Source organism: Bos javanicus, chromosome 3, assembly GCF_032452875.1.
Source record: "Bos javanicus breed banteng chromosome 3, ARS-OSU_banteng_1.0, whole genome shotgun sequence".
In the NCBI taxonomy this organism is placed as follows: Eukaryota; Metazoa; Chordata; class Mammalia; order Artiodactyla; family Bovidae; genus Bos; species Bos javanicus.
Genome location: NC_083870.1, coordinates 104714428 through 104736798, shown reverse-complemented (window position 1 = coordinate 104736798; position 22371 = coordinate 104714428). Strand labels below are relative to the sequence as shown.

Sequence of the window (22371 nt, the reverse complement as noted above, 5' to 3'; positions counted from 1 at the left end):
TGTGGATGTGACTGGTGATGGAAGTAAAGTCTGACGCTATAAAGAGCAAAATTACATAGGAACCTGGAATCTTAGGTTCACGATTCAAGGGAAATTAGAAGTAGTCAAACAGGAGATGGCAAGAGTGAACATCGACATTTTAGGAATCAGTGAACTAAAATGGACTGGAATGGGTGAATCTAACTCAGATGACCATTATATCTATAACCATGGGCAAGAATCCCTTAGAAGAAATGAAGTAGCCCTCATAGTCAACAAAAGAGTCCAAAATGCAGTACTTGGATGCAATCTCAAAAACGACAGAGTGATCTCTGTTTGTTTCCAAGGGAAACCATTCAATATCACAGTAAACCAAGTCTATGCCCCAACCACTAATGCCAAAGAAGCTGAAGTTGAACGGTTCTATGAAGACCTACAAGACCTTCTAGAACACCCCAAAAAGATGTGTTTTTCATTATAGGGGACTGGAATACAAAAGTAGGAAGTCAAGAAATACCTGGAGTAACAGGCAAATTTGGCCTTGGAGTACAAAACAAAGCAAATCAAAGGCTAACAGAGTTTTGCCAAGAGAATGCACTGGTCATAGCAAACATGCTCTTCCAACAACACAAGAGAAGACTCTGCATATGGACATCACCAGATGGTCAACACCAAACTCAGATTGATTATATTCTTTGCAGCCAAAGATGGAGAAGCTCTATACAGTCAGCAAAAACAAGACCGGGAGCGGACTGTGGCTCAGATCATGAACTCCTTATTCCCAAATTCAGACTTAAACTGAAGAAAGTAGGGGAAATCACTAGACCATACAGATATGACCTAAATCAAATCCCTTACGATTATACAGTGGAAGTGACAAATAGATTCAAGGGACTAGATCTGATAGACAGAGTGCCTGATGAACTATGGATGGAGGTTCATGACAGTGTACACAAGGCAGTGATCAAGACCATCCCCAAGAAAGAGAAATACAAAACACCAAAATGGTGGTCTGAGGATGCCTTAAAAAGAACTGAGAAAAGAAGAGAAGCTAAAGGCAAAGCAGAAAGGGAAAGATACACCCATTTGAATGCAGAGCTCCATAGCAAGGAGAAAGCCTTTCTCAGTGATCAATGCAAAGAAATAGAGGAAAATAACAGAATGGGAAAGACCAGAGATTTCTTCAAGAAAATTAGAGATACCAAGGGAACATGTCATGCAAAGATGGGCACAATAAAGGACAGAAATGGTATGGACCTAACAGAAGCAGAAGATATTAAGAAAAGGTGGCAAGAATATACAGAAGAACTATCCAAATAAGATCTTCAAACCCAGATAACCACGATGGTGTGATCATTCACCTAGAGCCAGACATCCTGGAATACAAAGGGAAGTGGGCCTTAGGAAGCATCACAATGAACAAAGCTAGTGGAGGTGATGGAATTCCAGCTGAGCTATTTAAAATCCTAAAAGATGATGCTGTGAAAGTGCTGCACTCAATATGCCAGCAAATTTGGAAAACTCAGCAGTTGCCACAGGACTGGAAAAGATCAGTTTTCATTCCAATCCCAAAGAGAGGCAATACCAAAGAATGTTCAGACTATCACACAATTGCACTCATCTCACACTCTAGCAAAATAATGCTCAAAATTCTCCAAGCTAGGCTTCAATAGTACATGAACTAAGAATTTCCAGATGTTCAAGCTGGATTTAGAAAAGGCAGAGGAACCAGAGATCAAATTGCCAACATCTGCCGGATCATTGAAAAAGCAAGAGAGTTCCAGAAAAACATCTATTTCTGCTTTATTGACTATGCCAAAGCCTTTGATTGTGTGGATCACAGCAAACTGTGGAAAATTCTTAAAGAGATGGGAATGCCAGACCACCTTACCTGCCACCTGAGAAATCTGTATGCGGGTCAAGAAGCAACCGTTAGAACCAGAGAAGGAACAATGGACTGGTTCTAGATTGGAAAAGGAGTACATCGAGGCTGTATACTGTCACCCTGCTTATTTAACTTATATGCAGAGTACATCATGTAAAATGTTGGGCTGGATGAAGCACAAGCTGGAATCAAGATTGATGGGAGAAATATCAATAACCTCAGATATGCAGATGATACCACCCTTACGGCAGAAAGCAAAGAAGAACTAAAGAGCCTCTTGGAAAGTGAAAGAGGAGAGTGAAAAAGCTTGCTTAAATCTCAACATTCAAAACACTAAGATCAATGCATCCCATCGCATCAATTCATGACAAATAGATGGGGTAACAATGGAAATAGTGAGAGACTTTATTTTCTTGGGCTTCAAAATCACTGCATGTGGTGACTGCAGCCATGAAATTAAAAGATGCTTGCTCTTTGGAAGAAAAGCTATGATCAGCCTAGACAGCATATTAAAAAGCAGAAATGTTACTTTGCCAATAAAGGTCCATTAGTCAAAGCTATGGTTTTTCCAGTAGTCATGTATGGATGTGAGAGTTGGACTATAAAGCTGAATGCTGAAGAACGTATGCTTTTGAACTGTGGTGTTGGAGAAGACTCTTGAGAGTCCCTTGGACTGCTAGGAGAGCAAACCAGTCAATCTTAAAGAAAATCAGTCCTGAATATTCATTGGAAGGACTGACGCTAAAGCTGAAGCTCCATTATGTGGGCCACCTGATGCAAAGAACTGACTCATTGGAAAAGAGCCTGATGCTGGGAAAGATTGAAGACAGGAAGAGAAGAGGACAACAGAGGCTGAGATGGTTGGATGGCATCACCGACTCGATGGACATGAGTTTGAGCAAGCTCCAAGAGTTGGTGATGGACAGGGAAGCCTGGTGTGCTGCAGTCCATGGGGTCATAAAGAGCTGGACAATACTGAGCAACTGAACTGACTGACTGACTGACCTACTTGATGAAATATTCTGCATCCTTTAAAAACATGATTATCTTTCAATTTCAGGTTGATAAAAGCAACCTACAGAGTTTCATATACAGGATGATTTTGCCTATGTAAAAAGAACCCTATATAACAAAACCACATGAAAACTGAACATAAAAAACTCAGAAAAATAGATGAAATTATTAACAGTTTTGGGGGGATAGAAACACAGTAAGTGATTTATGCTTTTTATTTCCTTGTACTTGTCTTTACTTTCTAATTCTTAGGAAACACACAAGTATCATACGATGGAAAAATCACCTTTTAAAAAGAGAGATGCATAGTTGAACATCTCAGCTCTGGGCATCCTAGTAGCCAAGGTAAGGAGTGAAACAAGATGGGTTTTATCATCAGTGGTTAAGAAGGAGCCAGAGAACTACAGAAATACAATCCTCCTGGCCCAGATTTCTGAAAGACTTGGTCAACAGGGTCTTTGTGTCAAGGGTATCAAAAAAAAATAGCGCACAACTTTATTCTTTACTAATGTACTGAGGTATTCCATGCATATATGACTATTCTTCAAGTATTGACCTTCAAATGATGTCAAAGAGAAAATGCTAAGCTAAGACAATTCTAGTGGCCAGGGTGATATAGGAGTTTATAGCTCAAGGAAGAACTTGTGGAATCTTGTGGGGAATAGCATTAATGGATCCAATAAATGCATACACTTTCTGCAGAGAATTTTTTTCTCAGAAAACAAAACTTACATTGAAGACCAGTGTGTAAAATAGATAAAGATGAGGTGCCTTGGTAGAAGTTGAGTAGGGCATGTTTTAGGTCACCCTCACAACTTTCTCCAAGACTGCCCCTGAATGGGGTTCTGTGTCACCTCTAGGTGTTCTTGGAGCCCAGCTGGCAAATGGCTCCATTCGCCACCCCTTGGAGACCTGTACAGCCCGTGGTCCTTTGCCAGGTTGAGGGCACTGGTGAGGGCAGCATAAAGGATGCTCTGTGCTCACAGAAGGCAGAGCCCTGTCCTGCAGAAGACACAACTACGAGCACAAAGACGAGGTTTCACTGGGGATGTTAAAAAGCACACATCATAACTGTGCTTTCGTTACGGGTGTTGGGTTGGGTAGGGAAGGACTCGGCATTCTGGAGTGGCAGTTCTGGAGCCATCTGAGGCTCTAACAAGCGAGGAGGAGGGTCTTTGGCGGGTGGATAAGCCTAGAGGACAAATATATGAACCAAGGTTACAATCTCATTTCTGTTTGAAACCTGAAGAACAAAACATAGTTAGCAACAGGATGTGGGACAGTATATTGAAGTGGTAAAGAGGGGGCTCTGGATCAGATTTGAATCCTCCTCTGCTACTGACTTGCCCATGGGAAAATCATCAACTCTTCCCAAGCCTCAGTTCCCTCACCTGTAGAAAAGGAAAATCGTAGCCATATGATAGAACAGTTGGGAGGATTAAACGAAATAGTGTCTGCCAAGTGCTTACCGCCTTACCTGCCCCATAGTAGATGCTCCATCATAGTTTGCTATTTGGCCCAAGGGACCTGGCCAAGCCTGTAACCCATCCTTCCTGGAGTTTGGTTAACCCGGGCATGGACTTCTGAATTATGCAGTTTTGAGGAAAGTCTCAGGGATGTTCTGGGGCTGTCACCAGTTCCCTGTAATTGATGAGTAGAAGAATTTGGAGAGCAGCTGGGAGGAGCCAGGAGCAGCCATCCCTCAGGTGAGTGTCTCAGGTTGCCTCTAGAATGACTTGACAGAATCCTCTGCTTGTCAGGGTGACGTCAGAGGGGGCTGCCTTTGTCGTGACGGGGTGCTCATGTGTCTCCTGCTCTGAGTGGCCATCCCCATGCAGTTAAGGTCATGTAGCTTTTACTCCACGTGAGGGACATGAAGCATGCCATCTCTGCTTTGGCTTAGGGTCAGGCATCACGGGCTACTGTGGACATTTGCTGGGTTTTGGCCACTCCCTACTTCTGCAATAGCACTGATTTCATTTTGGAGGAATGAGTTCTCCTGCTCTTGATGGACAGGTAGGCAAGGCTCCCTGCAGCCCAAGGGATGATGTGAGGCTCAGCTAGGTATTTTGTTTGCTCCTCCCATGCCTCTGAATCTTCCATCTCTGCAGCCAGGACAGGACCGCCAGTGATTCGTTCCTGTTTTCTGCTCCTCCAGGGGGCCCTGGATCCTTTTCTGAGCCTGGTTCTCCAGCCTTCCTACAAATTCTGTGAAAGTCTCATTATCCTTCCAACTTACTCCTTTTTCACTTGAGGTGTCTAAAGTCAGCTTCTGTCACTTACACCTAAGAGCCCTAACAGATGCAGAGAGGAAGAAGCCAAAATGGCTTCCCTGGCTACAAAGGGCTACGACCAGGGGCTCTGGAAGATGCAATGCAAACAGGAAGAGTTCAAGTGGAATACAGAAGCCTTCCTTTGTGGGGCCAGCCCCTCCCCATGCCCACAGGGTAGACCATTAGTCCAATTCTGTGATGCTAGTTTCATTTCACTTTCTCGTGAGTGGTTCGGGCATAGGCATGTGACTCAATTCTGGCTAATGGGGCCTTTTATTCCCATTTTATAGCTAAAAGAAGGATCTCTGGGATAAGAAAGAGATTTTGGAAAAGATGATTCTCTTCTGCACCATCCACCATCGTGCCTGCAAATGGCCCCTGGGACCATCTTATGACCTGGGTGAGAGAATGCTGAGTCGGTGGGAAGGTGGGCAGAGCAGGAAAAGCAGGAAAGGGATGGGCCCTTGTCATCACTGGGCTGCTGGGTTATTCAAATCTGGAACTGTCCGTATCTCTAGGCTTCTGGAGTTAATAAACCCCTTTTATTTTTTTTTTTAATTTTATTTTATTTTTAAACTTTACATAATTGTATTAGTTTTGCCAAATATCAAAATGAATCCGCCACAGGTATACCTGTGTTCCCCATCCTGAACCCTCATCCCTCCTCCCTCCCCATAGCCTCCCTCTGGGTTGTCCCAGTGCACCAGCCCCAAGCATCCAGTATCGTGCATCGAACCTGGACTGGAGACTTGTTTCATACATGATATTATACATGTTTCAATGCCATTCTCCCAAATCTCCCCACCCTCTCCCTCTCCCACAGAGTCCATAAGACTGATCTATACATCAGTGTCTCTTTTGCTGTCTCGTACAGAGGGTTATTGTTACCATCTTTCTAAATTCCATATATATGCGTTAGTATACTGTATTGGTGTTTTTCTTTCTGGCTTACTTCACTCTGTATAATAGGTTCCAGTTTCATCCATCTCATTAGAATTGATTCAAATGTATTCTTTTTAATGGCTGAGTAATACTCCATTGTATTAAGCTGGGGCTTCCCTGGTAGCCACCTGCAGTTGGGTTTCTGTTATCTGCAGCCCACAGCATCCTTGTACCCAGCTAGAACTTCATATCTGAGAGCATGTACCTACCAGAGGGCTGGGGTTGTACCATCAAGGGCCAGTGGCAGGAGGAAGCCTGGGGAAGGGAGTATCCAGAGGGTGGGTAGGTCCAAGGGGGGCCACTTATGGGTAAGTATGGGTAGCCTCTGGCAGTGACAGTCTCTGAAGTTAGAAGAATGACAGTGCCATTTCCTGGCCATCTTCTTTGTTTGGGGCAAGAACCCAGCCAGAAGCTTGAGGGCATAATGAATAAGATCCAACTCAACGTATGGTTTGGATGGAATAGTAAGAACTAGCCAGAGTCTCATGGTATGAAGTTCAAATGGGTCTTTGACCCTTTCAGGGAATTGAAGGTTAAGACAGGGAAGCAGAGGCAGAAAGAAACACACCCAGTTATATAGAGTCACCAGCAGGGCAGAGTTTAGTGGAGGCTGAAACTCCGTAAATACTCCCCTTTCACCACCTCCACCCCCAGGAATGCCAGATGCAGAGCTCAGGGCAACCATGCCAATTCCAGGCCAGCCCCCTGGGTACCCCTACTGGCTTTGGCTCAGGCATTGGACTGGCAGCTTGGATGGATGGCGCCTAAGAGAAGCAGGGGAGGCAGGGACTAACAGAGGCTGAGTTCAGGAAGCAACTTCCATCAGGAGCTGGGAGATCCCCGGTGAGACTTCTAGCTTATGCCACTCTGCTTCTGCCAGTATGTAAGCAACCTCGTGCCTTGGAGAGCCAACCCTGTTCTGGTCTGAAGGCCCAGCAGATGGACCACGCTCTTCCCGCCATCCTGTTCTTCATGCATCAGCCAGGGATCAGGTGCTTCCTCCCGTTGCATCCTCATCTATGTCTTCAGAGCTCCCACCACCCTGACCCAGCACTGAACAAACCACAGAAAGTCTTTAGGGGCCATTTTCCTGGCTGCAAAGATCCTAAAAAGGTCATCTGGAGTGCCAAAGGGGAAACAGAAGCACAGAGAACATGGGCATGCTCTTAACCTGCTGTGTGACCCTGGGTGGTCAATGACATTGCCAGCTTGCATGTTCCATGGTTCAGCTTCAAAAGGACAAGCACGTGTGAAATGGTAAATTAACTCTTCAGAGCCAGATGGAATGGCCCCTACCTCAGCCTGGAGTGAAGGCTGACTCCTCCCCCTCATCTCTCCTCCTCCAACAGCTGGGTCCCCTGAAACACCTGAAAGCTTAGTCCCACCCCTTGTTCCACCCCATTGTGAGTATCATCTAAGGAAACCCTGGCTCACACTTTCCTGCCCTAACACTGTGCTCTATTTCTGAAACTGGCCTCGCCTTGCTCCCAAGACCCAACACACCTTACTTCTCAGCCTTGGCTCAGCTCCCAGCTGCAGCCCCACGAGCCCGGTGCTGAGACTGCTCAGAAGGGTGGTGAGACGGCAGTGTCAGCAGTGGTTGTAAAGCACGTGCTCCCTGCCAGGTGCCCATCTGAGCATTTTGCAGGGATCACTTTATCAAATCCCCAAAGAGGGCCCCATCTGGCAGTTGCTATCATTCGTCCCATTTTATAGAAAAGGGAGCTGAAGGCCAGCTTACCAAAGGTCACCTGGCTGGTAAGTGGCAGTGCCTGGACGTCCCCTTGACAGCCCACGTTGGCAGTTTCTCTGGTCCCTGCTGCAGGCCTGGACTGGGTTTTCCCTCTGCCAACCCCTGGGCTGGCCCTGAGTGCCTGCCCAGCCCCATGGGCGTGGTTGATCTCAAGTCCCAGGCGTCTGTCTCCCTAGCATTTTAGATTGCTGTCATGTCCTTCAGAGAGGATGTGAGATTTCACAGGACCTGGAAGAACACACAGAGGGCATGGAGGTGGGGCAAGAGGTGAGACCAAAAACCAAGTCTGGTTACTTGCAAATGTAGACCCCACGAGTATATCCATGAGTTGGTCCCCTCTCTTACCCACTCACCCGTGGTCACTGGGCTATAGCTTCAGGGTGTTGATGGCACCCACCAACCAGGGAAAGCCAAGCAGGACAGTGAAAAAGCTTGATGGCCCTGTGTTCGGACCCCAGTCCTGTCCCTTCGTGTTCTGCGAGCTTGAGGCACATCCACAGGGAGGGTGCCGCTCTCAGCGTTCGAGCCCCATCTGTGACATGAGGCTGATGACACCAACCTTGCAAAGCCTTCCTGAGAGACATGAGATGCCTTCCACAAGTGCCTGGCTCTCAGGGGTGCACACTCCTCTTGGCCCTGGCTGTCTGCTGATGCCAGGGGTGGCCTCTCGGGGCTGAGAAGTCCGCGTGGTCCCAGTGATGCCCACCACATGGCTGGCAGGGCCCCAAGAACACTAGGCATGCACGCTGGAGATAAATACAGGGTCCAGGCACCTGTTTCTGAACAAAAGGCTATTCTGGGGTTTTAATTGCTCAACAGGGGGAAGTCAGGCTCTGGCCAGTGACCAACCCTGGAGGGTCAGGACAAGCACTGGGGCAGCAAATACACCCAAGGGCAGGTGCAGAAATGCCAGCCAACAGGTGACAAATCCCAGACTGTCACCAAGGGAGGGCGCTTAAAAGGCCTCTGAGCACCCTCACAGTCTACAAATAGGGAAACTGACACCTGGGCGGGGGGAAGGCTTCCATTCAGCGATTCCACGAACGTTCATCAAGCACCTCTTTTAGGCTTGGCTCTGTGCTCAGACCCAGGAACCTGACAGCGTAGGGGAGACAGAAGGCACACATGCAAACCCTGTGCCCTGTGACAACTGCCAGGAGGAGGCACGGACAGAGCCGGCGAAGCAGGAAGGAGGGACGCCACCCTGATCACGTGGTCAAGCATTCGTTCATTCATTCACTATGTGCCTGGGCTTGTCTGTACCAGGCGCTGCTTAGGTGCTGGAGACACAGCCCTAAATAAAGTTCAGTCCCAGCCCCCGTGGGATGTACAGTTTCACAGCAGAGAAAGGTAGTCAGATAAATGAAGAGGAATATGATAGAATGTCAGGGTGCTACAGAGAAAACAACCCCAGGATACGGGAAGAGTAGGCACCTGCTGTGGCTGATGTTTCAGTAGAGACAGTCAGATTGATGCCAACCATGAAAAATGAACTTGAGCACAAGAAATACACAGGGTAGTGAATACTTTGCCTTTGGAGTGAAGGAACCAAGGCCCAGAGATAACCTGCCTCAGGGGTCACAGAGGACCAGCCATGGACTCAGAAACTGCCCCAGGTCTCCTCTCCAGGGCGTAACATGCCCTCTGTGCCCACAACCGCTTTCCCCACCTCTATCCTGCCCCGGGGTTGGGGAAAGTGCCATGCAGCTGTGCCGGGTGGGGGCCAGGCCCCTTCGGTCACCACCTCCTGGCTCACCAGTTGCCCACATCTGAGACAATGAAGACTGACAGCCAGACCCTGGGCCATCCAGACACCATAGGCTTGCCCCTCCCCCTGTCACCTCCCACTGATGTCAGTGGTGCCTTGGTGTCAGACACACACGGTGCCTGCACTTCTGAGTTGTATGACCTTGACAAATTCAGCACAGCATCTGTCAAAACCGGCTGTTGTACTGCACTCACAGAGCAGAGGGGGATTAAATAAAGTGAGGTGCTAAATGTCCACAAGAATCTGTGGCCCACAGCGGCCTAGAGAGGGCGGCCACCTTCCCTTCCTACAGTTGCCCCCTCACAACCTGTGCCTGGGCTGCATCCCAGAGCATCTGTCCCTCCTCAAGGCTCCCACAACCCCGAGAGCACTCATGGTCTCTTCCTGCGTCTGCTGTTGGTCCCAGCTGGAGAAAAAGATCTCCAGCACCTAGAGCAGCCTCTGGCTCCTGCATGTCTCCACACCACTGGCTGGGGACTCAGCTTAAAGCCACACTCAGCACTGCTCCATCAACACCCCCCACCATGCAGCTTCCAGCATGGAAAACTGAACTTGAAGAATCATGAGGAAGATAGACAAGCAGATTCAGAGTCAGCTTCTTATCAGCCTAATGACACTGGGCAAGTTAACTTTATTTTTTTTAAAATTTTGAATGAGGATAATAATCAGTGCAAAGGTTCTGCAAAATTATAAGGTGATTTTAATATTATTGTTTTCATTATAGGATCATAGGTTGAGGGCAGAGTTTATTCTACTTGTAACCTGGTACTACAATCCTTTCCACAACGTCCTGACCCCTGGGCAACCTCTTCTAGTTGACCTCTCCAATGATGGGAAACTTACTCCCTGATGGGCAGTCCCCACCATATTTTGACTGCTTCTGAGCATCAGAAACATTGATGCCTGTTGTTCAAAGCCCTGCCATGCTGAACTCTGGAATACAGAGAGGTGAGTGGGTGGTGAGCAAGCCTGGGAGAGGGTCTGGGGAGAGGTTTGAGATGATGGTGGGAGTAAGTCAGGAGTCAAGGGCACCTGGAAATAACACTTCCTGCTACTGGGCCAGGGAGCAGTCTCTCATGTAGCCCCTCCACCAGTGGTCAGCCCCCCTTCCCAGGTAACCTCCCACTAACGGTATCTTACTCTGCCCGAGGCTTCAGAGCCAGCCCGGCCCTTCCATAAGACATCCTGCCTGGGCTGCCTCCTGCCCGGGATTGCTCAGCAGCTGGACCACAGGGCCCTGGGTTCTCAAGCCATGATGTATGATTAATGACTCTGATGAGCTCACCAGCCCACGGAGGGAGGGTCGATCCGAGGGGAGGCCAGAGGAAGGCTGGTTATGGATTTTAACCCTCTGATGTTACTGGCTGGGAATTTAACATCAATAATTCAAAGCAGTGGAGAGTAGGGGTTGAGAAAAATGCAAAAGAGAGGGAGGTAAGGACAGAAACAGAGAAAGGAAGAAAAGGGATGGGGGAAGGGAAGGAGAAAGGAAAAGAAGCACAGATGATTTACTGAGTGTCTCCCAGGGCCATCTGCACCTCCTTTAGATCCTTCTAAGCCCCACTGAAATCTGGGAAGCATATAGCATCCCCCCCCATTACCCAGCTCAAGAAACTGAGGCATAAAGAGGAAAAGTGAGGGTCTCAGGGGTTGAGGGGCTATAGAAAGGACCTGGGTTCTGTCTGCTACATCTTGACTCTGAAGGGTCACCAGGTGAGGGAACACAGCGAGGGTTCCTGCCAGCTGGAGGACAGCCAGCCCCAGCTTACACTCTGGGGCTGACATCCGGTGAGATGAGTCTGAAGGACTCTGTCCCAAGGAGAGAAACCAGTCCTCGGCCTTCTGGACAGCACCAGAACTTTGTTTCTGGAGCTGAAAAAATTAACTGCTATATTTAAAAGCATTGTTCGGTTGCTATGGCAACAGAGGGGCTAAGAATAATATAAAAAGAAGATGATATGCCAGGTTGTCACTGGCAACCCAATTTTAAGGGTGTGTGTATGTGTTTTAAAAGAGGGAGGGGGTGGGGAGGAGAGGGGAGACAGCATTTAGACTGTCTTCACCACTCCCTCTGGCACCAGCTGCCCCCGTGACATGTCCAAGATTCAGCCAGGCCTGGGATCTCACAGGTCTGCCCGAGTCAAGGGAGAGCTGGCATGGCCTGGCCCCAAGCCTAAAGATAAAGGTGGTTCTCATTCTCAGATTGCTGTCCCCTCCTGACAGCCCCCCACTGCCTGGGCAGCTTCCCTCAGCTGTGGAACCCCAGCCGGAGGCACCTCTCAAACAGATGGCCCCAAAATAGCTTCTTCCCTCCAACCTGGGAGATAGCAGCCAGCCTGGCAGACTCCCTGGGGACCACCAGGGAGAACAGATGGTTGGGAGAGAAGAGCAAGAGACAGATTTATTGATCTGCAACATGGATATCAGGCTTGGGCAGACATGGGCACAGGGTGGCCCTGGCTCTCTGAGGAGTCCTGCAGAGACACCTTAGGTCTAACCTTGGTCTGGAGCCTGGGCCTAGGTAACCTGAAGGATCCCAGAGCAAGCCTGACCAAGTCGACAGGAAGGTGGATGGGGACTGTGGTCCCTTGTACATCAGCCAGATGCTTGTCAGGGCTGAGATGGACGCACCCATGGGAGACATGGAGGAACCAGACAGCCCAAATCCCCAGGTAGTTCATTAACAGTTACGTTTTGGAAAGAGATCTGTTATTTTTACCTCTGTCACGATCATGCACTTTGGAGGGAACTGTGAAATCAGTCAACCAGGATCCCTGTGCCACATCTGCTGCGTGACCTCGAGCCAGGCCCTCAGCATCTCTGGACCTCAGTCCTGCCATAGGTAAAAAGACAGTGATTTTTTTTTTCAGGACAGCAGGTGGGCCTAAGTAAACTGGAGTTTATACAGCACCAGGCCTGGCTCACAGAATATCTTCAGTGGATCACACCTCCCACCAGGAGAAACTCTTACTTTAGCACTTCTCTCTTCAAGCCAACTCTGAAGACCATGGAGGCATCTGTGCGAATGAATGAGGAATGAGGCACAGCTGGGGAGGTGCCATCACACAGAGATGGTCACGGAGGCCCTCAGGGTGGCTGGATGTGCCTGGAGGGTCAGGGAATTCTGGAGGAAGGGGATGGTCTCATAGAACAAGGAGGAGAAGGAGAAGGAAAGACATTCTGGGCAGAGGGATGACTTGAACAAAGGCAAGGAGGAGGGTCTGAGAGCAGGGGACAAGCTCATGGGGCCAGAAGCTACTGGCAAGGAGAGTCACTGGAGAAGGGAAATGATCAGATTGGTGTTTCAGAAGGGCCCCGTGTCTAGCTCAGCAGGGATGCTAGATGGGCCATGTGAACTGGAGGCAGGGAGGCCCACAGAGATGCTGGTGGAAGAGTTAAGGTAAGAGATAAAGGGGCCTGGGCCAAGGTGGGACAGGACTTTACAGCTTACAAGGCGCACCCATGACCTCATTTGATCAAGCCCAGGATGGACAGAGGGAACAAGTCCTTTCCCCTTCCTGCCTATGGGGCTTCCCATAGGGGAGGGGCACCCACCATGTAGGGAATAGCTACATATTGACTCTTGAGCATCCTCTAGAAGCAAGCAAGTCTAGGAGAGCTGGAGAAGCCCAGACAAGGGATAGGTCTCTGGGTGGGTGTGGTCAGGGAGGGCTTCCTGGAGGAGGAGCAGTGGAGAGCATTCTGGGCAGACAATATGGCACAAACAAGCAGAGTTTGGTGAGAGGACTGGTCTAGTGCATTGGAGAAAGTAGTTCTTGGACCACACTGCAGCTGAGACCTCTCCTAGGAGAGCTGGGAAAAAGCAGATTGGCGATCACGGCAGGGCTAGGTCACAGAGAGCCATGAATTCCAGGTTGAGAGTCTGCATTCTCCTATGGGCAGTGAAGACTTGCGTGGAGCTGAGAAGAGTTGGGGAAGGATGAGAAGACGTGAGCAAAGCAGTTTGCGGAAGCCCAGCAGGGTCAGACATCTTATTCCTCCTTACTCTCCCAACTCTCAAATATAGGATCCTCCTTCTTCTCTGGCTGTGTGAGTGACAGCAACAGACACCAGACCTCAAGCAACACACCATAAAAAATGGGTATATTTTCCACCTGGGCCTCATGGGAGTTCAGGCTAAGTTAGCCCCTGGGCACAGAGCTGTCCCAAGTGGCTCAGCATCTGGGGACCAGAACTTGGGCAGAGGTCTCAGGGCCAGGGCAAGTCCACAAATCTTGGTCTCTGCCTTAACAAATATTACTGAGCACCCATTATGTGTCTTCTAGGCACTGAATCAGGTAAACAAAACCCCTCTTGGAGTCCAAATTCCAATAGGGGAAATAGACAGCAGTAAATGAATATGGGAAAGAGTGTTTCAGGCAGAGGGAGTGCTACACGCGAAGGTCCGGAGGCAGGAATGAGCTTGGTGTGTTTCTCTGACTCTTCATCTAGTCTTCATGGGGGAATGAGATCCTTAGAGAGGTTAGGTGACTTGCGTGGAGTCATGTTGCTGGTTAGTGGCCAAGCAGGGCTAGAGGGCAAATTTGTTGCCTGCTGGTCCAGAGCTAGTGCATCACTGGCTAACTGGCCACATTTCAGGACATAGGCTCCAGCCAGAGTGTGGGCACGGACTGCTGACCATAGCGGGAGGCAGAAGTGGGGGTGGGTCAGTCATTCAGCCAACAAATATTGACTGATGTCAAGTGCTGGCTCTGCTGGGCCCTGACTTGTAGCAGGGCATGTATGGATGGCATCACTGACTGGATGGACATGAGTGTGAGTGAACTCCAGGAGTTGGTGATGGACAGGGAGGCCTGGCGTGCTGCGATTCATGGGGTCGCAAAGAGTCGGACATGACTGAGCGACTGAACTGAACTGAACTGAATGTATGGATGGACAGAAGTTAATGTCCCCACGGAACCTATATTCTAACGAACATTGAAGGGTACGGGGATCACAGGATTCCAGGATCTTAAAGTCTATGGCCAAAATCCAGGAATCACAGAATGAAAATGACTGCATCTTAGCTTTAAGAATTCAGAATCAGCTTCTCAGCATGTGACAGTTGGCGGGGCCCTTCAGCAGCATTTGGTTCATTTTAAGGAGGAAGAAACTGAGGCCTGGTGCAGTTAATGTCCCACAGATGGAGACTGGCAGGAAAGCCAGGACCTTACACCTAGGAGTCCAGGCTCCTGAGCCATAGGATTCTGTTGGGCAATGGAGATGAGCATGGGCTTGGGGGTAGACAGACTGCTGTGGGTCTGCATCCTTTGCTTGTTGTGGCATGGAATCTTTCTGAACCCTGACTTCCTCAACTGAAAAATCAGAATACCTCAAATAGATCTTGGAAAAATTAAAATAACACATGTAAAGTGCTTAGCATGGTAAATGCCCTAGATGCCTGCAGCTGTTGTTATAATTATTAGTGAACCTTTAAGGACACTGGTATTTGTCTTTATAGGTGACAGAGATTGGACCCTGCTGGAATCAGAATGGCTGGCCTGCTCCAGCTCGCAGACTTAGCATCCCACAGAGCATCTGCGGGGCGTGTTAGCTGATGGAGAAGAAGGATTGCTTCACTCTCACCTCGAAACAGAAACATGGCCTGTGTGGCCTGGCAGAGCCTGCTCCCTGCTCCAGTCCCCATCCCCCTCACTCTCTTTCCACTCCCTCCTCTGTCTCTGTGTTTCTCTGTATCTCTTTCTCCCCTCCACTCCCCCCCTCACCCCCCCGCCCCCCACCCCCCCCACACACACGGAGGCATGTGCTGCAATTATAACCATAGACCTTGACCCACCCTAGGGCAGTGGGAGCTGAGACCAAAGGGAAGCAAAGAAGCTTCCAGCGGATTCTAGTTAGGGATCTAGGTGCGTGTTCCAACTCTCCCTCTTGACTGTGCTGAAACTAGCCTTGATGGTACCAGGACCTACCCGAAGGTTGGGAGGGCAAGAGCACGTAACTTGGTGAACTGGTAAGAAACACACCCTTGGCATGGTGAGAGACCAAGGCCAGACAGCCACAACAGAGGGCTCAGAATGCGCCGCAGCAGCCGTGGAAAGCAGCTGCACAAGGGCAGCCAGGCCTGAACCCAGAGGACGTCCTCGAGGAGGAGGAGGAAAAGGAGAAGGGTTTCATTTGAGCTTTAAAGAATGCGGAGGATTTGGCTAAACAGACTTCGTTGCTCAATATGGAAAACAGTGTCACAAGCAGAAAACAAAATGAAATGAGACAAAAGTACAGAAGCACAGAGGCTGGAACTTCCAGGGCAGAGAACAGCAAGGCTCATAGACCACCTAGACTTTCTCTAAGTTGGAAGTAAAATGTGAGGGGGAAGGTGGAGCAGGAAGACCTTTTGCCTCTAATTTTCACGTTTACCTTGAGTGAACAATGGTTCTTTCATTCATGTGAGTAACTCACCTACCTAGACAGAGTTGAGGCAGTCTAAGTGAGTCATTTTTCCTTCCTGTGCCTCAGTGTTTCCATTTCCCAAATGGGCGTGTCCCTCCATCTCCCAAATGGGCGCGTCCTTGTCCTGGGAGGGGGACTGCCCCAGGGCACTTGCTCCTGACCAAAGGATGGACCTCACTGGCCCGCACTGCTCAGGAGGTCTGCAGCAAAGTCCCTGCTGGAAGTCTTAGCTCATCTGAAAGCCCTGGACTAGCTGGGACATCCATCTTCCTGGAGCAAAAGCCACAATATCAGAGAAGGATGAGGCAATGCCCGGACTCAGGGGGACACAGCATCCTTCCTGAGCTTCATCTCAACCTCATGCAGCCCCAGTTGGGACAACAACTCACATTTGTACCACACTGGGGAACGGAATCTTTGAGGAGCTCCATGTCTCGTCCAGGTCTTCCACCCAGCTAAGTGGCAGAGTCAGGATCCGAAGCCAGGACAATGTGACTCCCAGACCCCAAGTCCTTTCCATCATGTCAGGCTGTCTCTTGCCTTAAGCTGCCAAGGCTGGGGGCACCCACCACGTACAGGCAGAGTAGCCCCATATCTATACCCAAGCATCCCTTAGAGGAGAAGCTAAGATAGGAAGCAATTTACTCTGAGTCACACAGGACTGGGACTTTGCAGGCTGACTGGGGCCCAGCCACACCTGCCATGCTGGAGGCCCAGCCTCTCTGAGATGGCGGACTCTGGCCCTGCTTTCAGTCAAGTGTCCTTTCCAAGCCACTGTGGACCCTCCTATGCTGCCCCTGTCCACCCTCATTCATCCTCCCAGGCCCTCCTCTATGGCCCAGATGCTGAAAAGTCTCCAGAGAAGCCAGGAAATTCCATTCCCAGAACAGCTTGCTAAACCCCATGCGCTCGCAACACCACCTCTGTTCAGTCCCCTGGGGCTGCTTCCAGGTTCCAGACAGAAACTCTTGAAGGCCAAGAGGAAGGGAGATGCTGTAGTTTTCTTCACTGGGACCATCCCACAAATAGGATGGTTTGTTCATAGGTTGATTCCATTTGGGCACACACAGAATAGCTTTGAATCCATCTAGAAAAACTGAGTTCATTCAGTCCTGGCTCAGCCAATTCAAGCACTGAATTATTATTATTATTACTAATCCACCTTTCCAAAGCATGTTATGTGCAATTCCTATGCCAGGTGTTGAGGGACCTGCAAACAGAACCAGAATCAGGCTCTGATGCCAAGAAGCTCATAAGTGGGGACATTGGAACCCTTGTCCACTGGTGGTAGGAATGTGAAACAGCATGACCACTACAGAAGACAGTATGGCAGTTCATGCAGAAAATAAAAATAGAACTACCATGTGATCCAGCAATCCCATGTGAGCATTTATCCCAAGAACACTGAAATCAGGATCTCAAATGGCATCTCACTCTCATGCTCATTGCAGCTTTACTCACAGTAGGCAAGATGCAGAAACAACTAAGGGTCCACGGACAGGGGAACGGATAACAAATAGGTGGTGTCTACACACGATGGAATAGTATTCAGCCCTAAAAAGAAACGAAATCCTGCCGTGTGCAACAACACAGGTGAACACGGAGGACATTATGCTACGTGAAAAAAGCCAGTCACAAACGGACAAATATTTAGGATTCCACTTCCACAAGGTACTAAAATAGTCAGACTCAGAAGCAGAGAACAGAATGGCGGTTGCCGGGGAGGGAGAGGGGGAGAGGAGAAGTGGGGAGCTGCCATTCAACAAGTATAAAGTTTCAGTTCAACAAGGTGAATAAGCTCTCGGGATCTGTTGGACATCATGCCTGTAGTAAATGATAATGTGTTGCATGCATAAAATGTTGTTAAGTGTACTAAATGCTCTTATGAGGACTTCCCAGATGGTGCAGTGGTAAACAATCCAACTGCAATGTAAGGGACACAAGAGACGTGGGGCCAATCCCTGGGCCGTAAAGATCCCCTAGAAGAGGAAATGGCAACCCACTCCAGTATTCTTGCCTGGAAAATCCCATGGACAGAGGAGCTGGCGGGCTACAGTCCATGGGGTGGCACAGAGTCAGACTGAGTGACTGAGCTTATGCACACAGAGCTCAATGACAGTGAAAAACAAAGCTCATAAACTAGAAAAAGAGATTTATAGGCACACAGGCTAATTAATAATGCTGCTGGAAAGATTTATATAATCTGTGTCCTGTGCCAGGCATAGTTCTGAGTTGTTAACTGTATTAACTCATTTAACACTGGCAATGAGACTATGAAAAATGGATTACTATCATCTCTATTGTACAGATGAGGAAACCGAGGCATCGAGAGGTGGAGGAACTCGCCCACCATCACAGTTACTCTGCATGCAGGTGCAGAGCTGGGATTGGAACCCAGGGAGTCGACTCCAAGGTCATGCTCCTAGCTCTACACTGTGCAGTGGCTTGGTAAGCGGGAACATATTCCCAAACAGGGCTGTGCATTGGGCAGTATAGAGGCGTGCATGAATGATTCCATCCAGGGAGTGATGCCTGACCTCGACTCTCAACAGAAACCCATCGCCTCTGAAGACTAATGGAGCCAGCAGAGGCACGCAAGCACAGGAGGAGTCTCTGCTCCCTCGATCCCCACCTTCCCCACCCTGACATTGGGTCCCCTTCCTCCAGATGCAAGTTCCCAGGGCTCTCGGCGTGTGTAGTTTGCAGCATGGACACAGTCTGCTTTGCTGTAGCTGTAGGCTCGTCTCAAATCCCTCCAGAGCAGACCCCTTGTCCCACCCTCTTCTCCCTCCTCCAGCACCCAGCACAGACCTGGGATGTAGCTGTGCTTGTGAACTATAAGTTGAACTGACATGAATTTCTTACAAATGACCAGGCTGGCCCTGTCTGGACTGTGAAATTAGCCAAATAAAGTTGAATTCCTCTTTCTTTCTTCCTTCCTTTCAAGAGGTATTTGTTGAGTATCCACTACATGAAACAGCTGGGATATGGCAGGACAATCCTATTCTCCAGGTACTCACAGTCCAGTGGAGGCGAGAGACCAGCAAAAAGATGAGGGTAATGTGACTGACTAGTCCTGGCATAAGTGAGTCCAGGGGGCATAGGAGGGCACTAGATGGGCAATGTCAGTTGTTGGGAGGCATTCAAGTCACTTGGCATCTAAACTGAGATCTATAGGAATTAGTCTAAGTGTATGTGTGTGTGTGTGTGCACACACATATGTATTGCCTGCCAGATAAGGGGAGTGGTTAAGTCCAGCAATTTCTAGGAAGAGGGAATCATATTTGCTAAAGCCCTGAGACACAGAGTTGCATCACATTTTGGGGTGGGTATAGCACAGAGGTGGAAAGGGAGAGCGAAACAGTGCGATAAGATCCCAACAGCCCTTGCAAATCACACTAAAAAGGAATCTGGTGTTTATCCCTGGAGGCCACAGGGGTTTTTTAAAAGATTTTATGCGTATATCCATTCTTTTTCCGATTCTTTTCCCGTATAGGCAATTACAGAGTACTGAGTAGAGTTCCCTGTGCTATACAGTGGGTCCTTGTTGATGGTCTACTTTACACACTGTAGTATGTATATGTTAACCCCAAACTCTTAATTTATCTCCCTCCCCTTCCTTTCCCCTTTGGGAAACATAACTTTGTTTTCATAGTTTGTGAATCTGTTTCTGTTTTGCAACAGAATCTCTTTGCTGATTTAAAACAAACACAATATTATTAATCAACTATATTCCAAGATAAAATAAAAAATTAGAAGATTTTTTACAAGGGACAATGTAACCAGATTGGTGTTTTTGAAAGACCCCCCTGGTGTGCTGTGGAGAAAAGACTGGAGGGGCACAGTGGTGGTGATAGAAACAGCTACGGAAATCTCGGTGAGACGAGGTTGTTAGAAGTAGGAGAGGGAGGGGGCAGACCTGAAAGGTCTCGAGCCACCAGGACCTGAGCCTTGGATGGGGTGGAGGGTGTGTTGGGTGCAGTCCTGAGTTTGGAGCACCCCATCCCTCTGGGGGCCCCATCTTCTCTTTGCCACTATGTCCATCCTCATCCCATTGCCCAAACCAAAAGTCACGGAATTCTTGGGGGAACTCCATACAACATCAAATATGTGCTCCATCCCATGAACTGGAAACAATTTTACCAGCAGAAAATGTACCCACACTGTTAAATCATAACCCACATATGCTGCTAAGTCACTTCAGTCGTGTCCGACTCTGTGCGACCCTAGACGGCAGCCCACCAGGCTCTGCCGTCCCTGGGATTCTCCAGGCAAGAACACTGGAGTGGGTTGCCATGCACGTACACCATTAAAATATTCTATGAAACTCAGCAGAACCGGCTGACTCTGATAATTCTCATTAATATTTGTTTGTGATTTGTACATTTCATTTTACTTCCTGGGAGCACTCATTAGCTGTCAAGCAGGTGCCAGGAGCTTAAGAAAAACCAACAGGAGAAAACCGAAAAATTGAGATAATTCTAAGTAGTAGTTTTGTTCTTTAATGCAAACTGGGAAGAGATAGATAACAATTTAGCTTAGTAGTGGAACATCTCAGCACAATTTTCAGAGCATGAGGTGAAGCCCTCCTATAGGTTTCTCCCAGTCAGCATTGGACAGCAATCTGATCAAGTAGTTCATGCTAAAGAATGAATGACCAGCAGGGTACCTGGACCCCTCCTGGAGGTACTAGCAGCTTGGTTAAGGGATGGAGGGCAAGTAGCTTTCCCCACTTCTTCAAATGCCATCATCGGCCTGTCCACCGATGGACAGTTTCTCCTGGGATTACAGCAGCCTCAGGGCAGCCCTAACATGAACCTTCCTTTCCATGTTTGCAGGGGTAGCATCAAATAGTGTCTTGGGGTGGACTTTCGCTTCCATTCCATCACCTCTGTCATCTTCCAAAGTCACTCCAAGAAAGCAAACTGTCTCGGTTCATCCAGACCACTATAACAGAAATCTGGCAATGGCACCCCACTCCAGTACTCTTGCCTGGAAAATCCCATGGACAGAGGAGCCTGGTAGGCTGCAGTCCATGGGGTCGCTAAGAGTCAGACATGACTGAGTGACTTCACTTTCACTTTCCACTTTCATGCATTGGAGAAGGAAATGGCAACCCACTCCAGTGTTCTTGCCTGGAGAATCTCAGGGACGGGGGAGCCTGGTGGTCTGCCGTCTATGGGGTTGCACAGAGTCAGACACGACTGAAGTGACTTAGCAGCAGTGGCAGCATAGACCAGGTGGCATATAAACAACAGAAATTTATTTCTCACAGTTCTGGAGACTAGGAAGCCCAAAATGGAGGAGATTGCAGATTCAGTTTTTGGAAGGGACCTACTTCTTGATTCACAGATAGCAGTCTTCTTGCTGCGTCCTCACATGGTAAAAGGGACAAGGGAGTTCTTTTGGTAAAGAAATCTGCCTGCAGTGCGGGAGACCCGGGTTCGATTCCTGGGTTGGGAAGATCCTCTGGAGAAGGAAATGGCAACCCACTCCAGTATTCTTACCTGGAGAATCCCATGGACAGAGGAGCCTGGCAGGCTACAGTCCATGGGGTCACAAGAATCGGACACAACTTAGTGACTAAACCACCACCAATCCTGCTCTTGGGGCTTCCCTGTGGCTCAGCGGTAAAGATTCCTCCTGCCACTGCAGGAGACACAGGAGACTCAGGTTTGATCCCTGGGTTGGGAAGATCCTCTGGAGAAGGAAATGGCAACCTACCCCAGTATTCTTGCCTGGGAAATCCCATGGACAGAGGAGCCTGGAAGGCCTACAGCCCATGGGATTGCAGAGTCAGACATGACTTAGCAACTAAACAATAACAATCCTGCTCATGAGGGTTCTACTCTTATGACTTTAGCACCTCCCAAAGGCCCCACCTCCTAATACCATCACATTCATTAGGTTTCAACATATGAATTTGGGGGAACACATTCAACCTATAGAACAAACACAAAATATAGGTTAAAAAGTATGCTGACTCTGCAAATGCAGCTTGAAGATAAATCAATATGCTCTCACTTCCACCAGAACACTGTTTGAAAGGTCTTCCTCTGAGAACAGCTGCTGGGGCAGGGGGAGACTGGTTCCCCCTGGGAGACAGAGGCTGCCTTCACATGTAAGGTCTAGGACTGAATGAACAAAAGAATGGGCTGTTTTCCTTTATGAGGTACAATTGCTGCCAACTAAAGTGAATAAGGGCTTCCCTGGTGGCTCAAAATCTTCCTGCAGTGCAGGAGACCCAGGTTCGATCCCTGGGTGGGGAAGATTCCCAGGAGAAGGGAATGGAAACCCACTCCAGTTTTCTTGCCTGGAGAATTCCATGGGCAGAGGAACCTGGTGGGCT

The 22371-nt window shown here is 48.7% G+C and overlaps 1 protein-coding gene across 5 annotated transcripts in view; it reads right to left on the bottom strand.

Moving 5' to 3' along the window:
* The window catches only part of HIVEP3 (HIVEP zinc finger 3), a 564242-nt gene that overhangs the window by 186568 nt on the left and 355303 nt on the right, over nt 1-22371 (bottom strand). The window contains exon 1 of one of the 5 annotated variants that reach the window (XM_061412314.1): nt 12334-12440. The exons of the other annotated variants lie outside the window; for them this stretch is intronic. The gene's annotated coding sequence lies outside the window, so the exon portion shown is untranslated. Of the gene's footprint in view, nt 1-12333; nt 12441-22371 lie in introns of those variants that run through there. 5 annotated transcript variants of the gene reach the window in all.